The 8,228-nt window shown below is 38.5% G+C and overlaps 1 long non-coding RNA gene across 1 annotated transcript; it reads left to right on the top strand.

The window, feature by feature from the left end:
* Nucleotides 1–21: 21 nt before the first annotated feature.
* Nucleotides 22–2,038, top strand: LOC122480331. Its single transcript, XR_006296556.1, has 2 exons — nt 22–351; nt 976–2,038. It is a non-coding gene; the product is annotated as an uncharacterized LOC122480331 (long non-coding RNA).
* The last annotated feature ends 6,190 nt before the right edge of the window (nt 2,039–8,228 follow it).

The following is an 8,228-nucleotide window of genomic DNA, read 5'->3' on the forward strand; positions in this document are numbered from 1 at the left end:
CTCTGAGCTGTCAGCACAGAGCCCGATGCGGGGCTCGAACTCACGGACCGCGAGATCATGACCTGAGCCGAAGTCGGCCGCTCAACCGACTGAGCCACCCAGGCGCCCCAGGAGAGAAACCTTTTAAGTGTGAGTGTGGCAAGGGCTCCCCTCATAGCTCCAACCTTCGCATCCATCAGAGAGTCCACACTGGAGAGAGACTCTACACATGTGATAAATGTGGTAAGGGCTTCAGTCAGAACATAGATCGCCAAGTGCATCAGAGAGTCCACACAAACGTCAAACTGAAAACACAGACTTATATGCTCGTCTGAAAGTCCACAGAGGAGAGAAACTCAACAAGTGTGTGTGGTAAGAACTTCTTCAGAGCATAGATCTCCAAGTTTATCAAAGAATTCACACAAACCATTAGATAGGATAGATGCTGTAAGAGTTTGTTACCTTCATCTTCATCAGATCCCACGTGGGAGACAAACCCTTCAGGTGTGGAACGTGTGGTCAGAACTTCTATTAGAGTGCCTCCCTCCCCCTTTACCAGAGTCTGTTTCTGCAACAATTCTGTGAGCCCCATGAGCGTCTCGTTACACATGCTTTGTTCACCATTTTGTCCCCAGCTCCTGACATACTGCCTGGTACAAGTAGCTATTCAACAAATATCTCTTGAATGCAGATCCACTTGGGAGAGAACCCCTTTAAGTGTGATGTGCAGTAAAGACTTCACAGTCCACACATTGAAATACCGCATGGTAAAGATTTCAGTCAGATCATGGGTTTCATCGTTAGTTAATCCCTGCAGGGGAGAAGTCCTGTCAAACTGATGAATATACTAATGGACTTGAGATAATATTCATGTTATTAAGCCGCTATAGTAAATTTATATGCCTTTAACATAAGAATTCTCACCCCTAAACTATCAATTGTAAAAATACTTTTGTCAAAACTCATGCTAAAACATGTATCTATTGTATTATTCAGGAAAAATCCTGTGACATGAAATTATGTGTCAAGCTCTGGACTGACAAGCTCCACAGAAGGTTGATTCCATCACAAAGAGGTTTATGTTAGACATAACCAGTAAGTAACCCAGCACCCGTGCCAAACAAGGTTTTCCTCCTGGAAAGATGCCCCTTACCTGGCAGAGGCCCTTCTAGACTGAAAGCCTCCTGGCTGTAATTGAGCATCTCCCCGTCCATCATGTCACCAGGCTTCTGGGTGCCTTGCAGCATGGATTATAGAAGTCTCGAGGTAAGGCATCTTCAGAGTAGATGTCTGTAGAAGAGACAGCTAAAGAAAGGGGCTGGGTCAGGAGAGGAAAGCAAGTCTGAAAGGAAATGATTCGAGGGAAAGGAAAAAGAACAGTGCCTAGGAGGGAGGTTGTGGGATGGTGGGGGTAGAAAGCCCAGAGGCTTCTCCAAAGTTTCAAACAAGTGTGGTGACCCCAGTACAGGGCTTTCCCTGAGTAGTCTGAGCTGAGTAGAGGGTGAGCTGTAGTGGGTAGAGACGGACCCCATCAGCGTTAGGGCCAGTTGGGACCAGAGGTGGAAAAGCTGCTGTGAAGGGCCTTGGAAAGCAACTCCATGCTTCATTGTTTCCCCAAGTGGCCCAAGTCAGGTGGGACCATTATCCCCCCCAATGGAAGGAGGGATCCTATAGGAAGGCAGTAATAAGGCTGACTCCCTTCAGGAGGCATAAATTAATCAGAGACGGAGCCTGAGGGCCTGGCCATGAAGCAGGAAGACTGGGGCCAGGAGGTTAGGAAGAGGTTAGGGACCCAGCTTCATCATTAAATGTGAGTAAGGAAGAGAGCTTTTTGTCGAAATTCTTTGTACTATGTGCCCCTAGGCAGCCATTGCAAGGGGAAGGATATCCACCATTAGAGAGACTTTGGGGCTCTAGGAGGACTGGCAGCTGACCTGTCCAGAGACCATCGGCTCACATTGGGAGCCGGTGTTGGTATGCCCAAGGGCTATAATGGCAACTGGCTTGTGAGAGGCCCTCAAATATTGAATGAGGGTATTAATAAAATTCCAACAACTCACATTTATATTAGTTTCTTTTCCTTCTTCCTCTTTGCTTTTTCCTCTCCAACTCTTCTTCTCTTTTCTGTTTTTAGATTTAAAAAATACTTTAATTATAAAATATTTCAGGCATACAGAAAAGTTCAGAAAATATAACAATAGTATGTTAAATTTTGCCACATTAGCATCAGGTTTTTTTGGGGGGGGGCGGGTGGTAAGGAAAAAACAGATTGAACTGCAGCCTCATGCTGTCTTTTCCCTCAGCCCTGCTCAGAGGTAACCATTATGCTCAAGTTGCTGTGTATTATTTCTGTGTGTGTTCGGGTTTTTTTTTTTTTAATTACCTGTGTGTCCATGATATCTTAGTTTTTTTTGTTTTGTTTTTGTTTTTGTTTTTTTGCAATTTGCTTTATGCCCCAAGCATTCCATTTTTGAGATTTTTTAATGCTGATGTTTTAGAACTAATTAAGGGATTTTAGCTTCTGTCATCTAAGCTATCAGACAGATAATCTACTGAAGACATTATTTGTGTGCCTCTGTGCCAATAATACATTTTTGAGTGATCTAGCTTTATAAAAATCATCCTGGCTATTTAAAGCCCTTTATTCTTTCATGTAAGTTGTAGAATCAGCTTGTCAAAGTCCTTGAAAATTTGTCAGATTGGAATTTTTGGGTTTTCTTTTCATTCCTTCCATTGGGTTATGTTTTATTTATTCTCTATTTTGTTCTAGAAGATAGTAGTTACATTTGATCTCTTTTTGTTTGCTGTTAACATTCATAACTTAAGAAGAGGCATTAATGCAAACTTTATTAACGGTAGAGACTAGAACACTTGCTTTGCTTCTCCTTACATGTTATGGTTGTGTAATATTTCACTATTTTGTTGTAAGTAGACCGTGCAAGTTTAGATTAACCTGCACATTTGCCAGCTTCTTACCACAGGTTCTTGTATTTCCTCCTTCCTTGTGAATTCCACTCCTCGGCATCCTAGAGCAGAGACAGCTTGTGCATTGGTCAAAAGCACCAACTCTGCAGCCAGATGACCTGTGGTGGCTATGCAGCTCTGTTATTGATCACTAGCTCTGTGACCTTTGACCTTGATTACTGAATCTCTTTGTGCCTCAGTTTTTATATTTATAAAACAGGGATGATAATATCTACTTCATGGGGTTGTTATAAGGATCAGATGAATTAATATTTGTGGAATGGTTACAATAGTGCTTAGCACATAGTAAGCCTTATAAGAGTTTCTTATAGAAGTAAATTATTCCCTGAGTGTAAGTTATTTCTCCCTTACTCTTGAATTATAGCATAGCTAGGTATAGAATTCTAAATTGACATTTATTTTTACTTAGCAGTGCCTTAGCCTCTGGGGCTGCTTTTTAAAATCCATAATTGGGTTCCGATTCTGTGTCTCCCTCTCTCTCTGCCCCTCCCCCGTTCATGCTCTGTCTCTCTGTCCCAAAAATAAATAAACGTTGAAAAAAAAATTAAAAAAAAAAAAGGGGCACCTGGGTGGTGCAGTCGGTTAAGCGTCCGACTTCAGCCAGGTCACGATCTCGCGGTCCGCAAGTTCGAGCCCCGCGTCAGGCTCTGGGCTGATGGCTCAGAGCCTGGAGCCTGTTTCCGATTCTGTGTCTCCCTCTCTCTCTGCCCCTCCCCCGTTCATGCTCTGTCTCTCTCTGTCCCAAAAATAAATAAACGTTGAAAAAAAAAATTAAAAAATCCATAATTGGGGCACCTGGGTGGCTCGGTTGAGTGTCCAACTTTGGCTCAGGTCATGATCTCATGGTTTGTGAGCTCGAGCCCCACATTGGGCTCACTGTTGTCAACCTGTCAGCACAGAGCCTACTTCAGATCCTCTGTCCCCCTCCCTCAGAGCCTTCCCCACTTGTGCTCTCCCCAAAATAAATACAAAAATAAATAAAGTCCATAATTAACCAATTTATTGTTCCCTCTGAGACACTGTCTTTTCTCTGGTCAATTTTCAGGTTACCTTTTTAGGATCTTATTTTTTAAGAAATCTCTACACCCAACATTTGACTTGAACTCACAATCCCAAGACCAGAAGTCACACACACCACCAACTGAGCCATCCAGACAACCCCGATTACCTTATCTTTAAAAAGGTTTAGCAAAACCGTGAAAAGTAGAAAAGTGTTCTTCCATTTTATGAAGTATATCTAGGTGTGGGTTTACTTCTGTTTTTTCTAATCAGGACATATTGTGCTTCTACATGCTATTTTCTATTCTATTAATTTTTTTTAAATTCTATCCTTGTACTTTTAGGTTTGTCATTTTTTCTAGCTTGAGTTACACGTTTAGAACTTATTTATTTTTAGCATTTATTTTCTAATATTTTCTGTATTTCAGGGACTTAAATTTTCTGTGAATACTTTGGCAGCATCTTTTCCAGAACATAGTCTGGCAATCTGTGTCAAAGGCCTTTAAAGTGTTTATACCATTTGACTCAAATTTCATGTCTAAGAATCTATATATTTTTTTTCGTTAAAAAAATATATTTAGAGAGAAGAACATGCAAACAGGGGAGGGGTAGAGAGAGAGGGAGAGAGAGACAATCCTAAGCAAGCTCCCTGCTATCAGCACAGAACCTGACACAGGACCCAAACCCGCAAACTGTGAGATCATGATCTGAGCTGAAACCAAGTGTTGGACACTTAACAGGCTGAGCCAGCCAGGTGCTCCTCTAAGAATCTATATTAAGGACATAATCAGATGAATTATATATAAAAGGCATGTATTACAATGTCATTTCTACCATTTTTTAAAAAGGAAAGGATTTATACAATGCAGTATTCAGCAAGGAAAATATTCTGGGTCATTTTTAATGACTTAGAAAAATGCATCCAATATAATAGATGTAAAGACACAAATAGTGTATTTTTCAAGTTTTTCCCTCTAATATATTAACAGTGTAGATGTTTGCTTTTTATTTTCTATTTTGTGCTTTTCATTATTTTGCAAGCAGTCTCTAATGCTTCCCAGTCCCTACTGACAAAAATGCTGGTTCTTTTGTTGTAAAATATCACAATATTATGAAGCAAAAGTAACTGGTTTGGAGTGTCAATTCAGTGGGGCATATAAGATCATGAAACAGTTTTATTTTTTTTCCAGCCACTGCCTTCATGCTGTGAATTCTTCACTCATTGAATTCTGTTGAATTCCCCTGATTGATTGCTGGGTTGAATGAATATTGAGTGGGAAAGAGAGGCCCCAAGGGACGGAGGGCTTTAGGAAAGAGGAGGATTTTCTCTTCCCTGAGGAAGAGTCCAAACTAGGTAAAGATTATAAACTGGTGAGAGTATTTGCAACCCATATCACAAAGGGATTCATCTCCCTATTTATGAAGAGCTCTTAGAAATCAAGCAAAGCATTAAAAAATGTGAAGAGATGAAGGGCCATTTATATTATCTCTAAAATGTACAGAGGTGTCAGACTTTTCTCATAATATGAGAAATGCAAATCTAAACCATGCTAAGATACCATTTCTCACTTAACAGATTTGCAGAAAATTGAAAAGTTAAATTCATTGTTAATGAGGCTATAGAGACACAGGCATTCTCATGCATTGCTGTGGGGATTATAAAATACAACTCCTAGGGAGGGGAATTTGATAGTATCTACCAAAACTACAGATACTTTTACCTTTTCCCCAGATATCCCATTTCTGAGAATTTATCCCACAGATACACCTGCAGGTGTGCTTTGAAAATATCTGGCATTGTTTCCAATAGTAACAAATGGAAACCACCACAAATGTCTGCCAATAGAGGACTGGTTTAATAGACTATTCTGTGGATGTACAGTGTGCAGCTGTAATGAAAAGGAACGTCTCATGCTGAAATGGAAAGATCTCCAAGATAGAATATGAAATGAATACAAGGTGAAGAACAATGTGCATATATGCATGTATATATAAATATATAAAATATAGTATATAAAATTATATAGTTTATTAAAAACAATGAGTATATCCATGTTTGCTTATATTTGCATAATGTCACTGACAGGATTAACAAGGGGCTAATGAAATGGTTGTCTGGGGACCAGGGGTCAGAGTGAGGGTTTTCTGTTTTTGTATTTTTAAATATAGTTTTTATTTGAACATGCTATTTAAAATTTTTTAATGTTAATTTTTAAAGAGAGAGAGAGAGAAATAGAGCATAAGTGGGGGAGGGGGAAAGAGAGAGGGAGACTCTGAAGCTGTTAGGACAGCACAGAGCCTGACCCGGGGCTTGAACCCACAGGCCATAAGATCAGGACCAGAGCTGAAGTTGGAGGCTTAACCGACTGAGCCATCCAGGCGCCCCTGAACATGGTATTTTTAAAACAATGCTGAATGAAAGCCAATGGCTTTTAGCATTTATTGATATTACATCAGCTTCCCTATTTTATGTTATTTTTAATAAAATATACATAAGTTTTGCACCTATAGGTTTGTCTGAGTTTTTGTTTTATTTTAGTCAGGATTTGTTATTATGGTTTTACAGTCTCAAAAATGGGGTAATTCACCCAAGTAACCTATAAAAACAAATATAAAATATACTCAAAAGCAAGCAGAAGAAAATAATAAAGGCAAGAAATCAATGAAATCGAAAACAGAAAAAAAAAAAATCAATGAAACCAAAAGTTGATTCTTTAAAAAGAGAGAGTTGATAAATGTCTAACCAGACTGACCTAGAAAAAAAAAAGACAAATTGACGAAAATGAGAGGACATTACTCTTGTCCCTACAAACATTAAAAGAATAAGGAAATACTATGAACACTCTACATACACATGCAACAACTTAAATGAAATGGACCAGTTCCTTGAAAGACACAAGTTACCAAAACTCATTCAAGGAGAAATAAAGTGAACAGTACTAAAGCTATTAAAGAAATCTAATTCATGGCTTCCAAAAAAGAATACTCCAGGTCCAAATAATTTCACTAGTGAATTCTACCAAACATACAAGGAAGAATTAGCAATCCTTCGAAATCTCTTCCAGAAGACAAAGAGGCATTTTATAAAGCTAAGAGTACCTTCATATCAAAACTAGACAAAGTAATGCAAGAAAACTGCAGCCCAACATCCCCCATTAATATAGATGCAGACATGCCTCAAATTATTAGCAAATCAAATTCAATATGTAAAAATTAACACAAAACAACCAAATGGTATTTATCCCAGGAATATAGGATTGGTGTCACACTTGAAAATCAATGTAATTCTCCACAGACTTAAGAAAAACCACATGATTATATCAATAGGTGCAGAAAAAGCATTAACATCCATTCATAATAAAGATTCAGCAGACGAAGAATAGAAGGGAACTTCTTCAATCTGGTAAAGGTCATATGCAAAATACTACAGCTAACATTTAATAGTGAAAGATGGAATGCTTTCTTCCTATGATTGGAAACTAAGACAAAAATGTCCACTATCACTTCTATTGAATATTGCTCTGGAAGTCTTAGCAAATGCAATAAGGCTAGTGAAAAATAAAAGGCATTCTGGTTGAGAAGGAAGAAGTAAACTATTCGCAGCTGATACGATTGTCTTTGTAGAAAATCCCAAGGAACCTATAAAGCTCCTGGAACTAATAAGTTTATCAGGGTTGCAGGATACAAAATCCATATACAAAATCTATTGTATTTCTATACCAATGAACAAGCGAAAACTGAAAAATTTTAAACTACCATTTATAAGAGCTCCAAAAGAGAAAGAGAAATACTTATGTAATAAAATACATGTAGGTTCTACATGCTAAAAAATACAAAGTGTTAATGAGAGAGGTGACAAAAAAACTTAAAAAATGAAGACATATGTTCACAGATGGGAAGACTCGATATAGTTAAGATGTTCGTTCTACCCAAACTAATCTATAGATTTAATGCAATCCCAAACAAAAAAATCTATATAGGAAGGTGAAGAGACTAGATTAGCCAAGACAATTTTTTTTAAAGATATAATTTTCAGAGTAACCTCTGTATCCACTGTGGGGCTTGAACAACCCCAAGATCAAGAGTCATATGCTCCTCTGTCTGAGCCACCCAGGTGCCCCTAACCAAGATGCTTTCTGAAGACGAACAAGTTGAAGGATCTGTATATGATTTGTAAGACATACTATAGATCTACAGTAGTCAAGACAGTGTATTATGGGCTGAAGGATAGTGTAGAATAATGGAACAGGATAGAAAATCCAGAA

The sequence above is a fragment of the Prionailurus bengalensis genome, chromosome C1, assembly GCF_016509475.1.
Source record: "Prionailurus bengalensis isolate Pbe53 chromosome C1, Fcat_Pben_1.1_paternal_pri, whole genome shotgun sequence".
Lineage (NCBI taxonomy): Eukaryota > Metazoa > Chordata > Mammalia > Carnivora > Felidae > Prionailurus > Prionailurus bengalensis.